Source organism: Meleagris gallopavo, unplaced genomic scaffold (genome assembly GCF_000146605.3).
Source record: "Meleagris gallopavo isolate NT-WF06-2002-E0010 breed Aviagen turkey brand Nicholas breeding stock unplaced genomic scaffold, Turkey_5.1 ChrUn_random_7180001951778, whole genome shotgun sequence".
NCBI classification, from domain to species: Eukaryota; Metazoa; Chordata; class Aves; order Galliformes; family Phasianidae; genus Meleagris; species Meleagris gallopavo.
In genome coordinates, this window is record NW_011212894.1 from 668 (window position 1) to 900 (window position 233).

A 233-nucleotide genomic window follows, 5' to 3' on the forward strand; every position below is an offset into this window, starting at 1 on the left:
ATATGGGTTGCTATGGGGCAGCTGTGGGTCGCTATGGGGCACTGCTATGGGGCAGCTATGGGTTGCTATGGGGCAGCTAAGGGTCACTATGGGGCAGCTGTGGGGCAGCTGTGGGTCGCTATGGGCAGTGCTATGGGGCAGCTATGAGTTGCTATGGGGCAGCTATGGGGCAGTGCTATGGGGCAGCTGTGGGTCGCTATGGGCAGTGCTATGGGGCAGCTATGGGTCGCTAT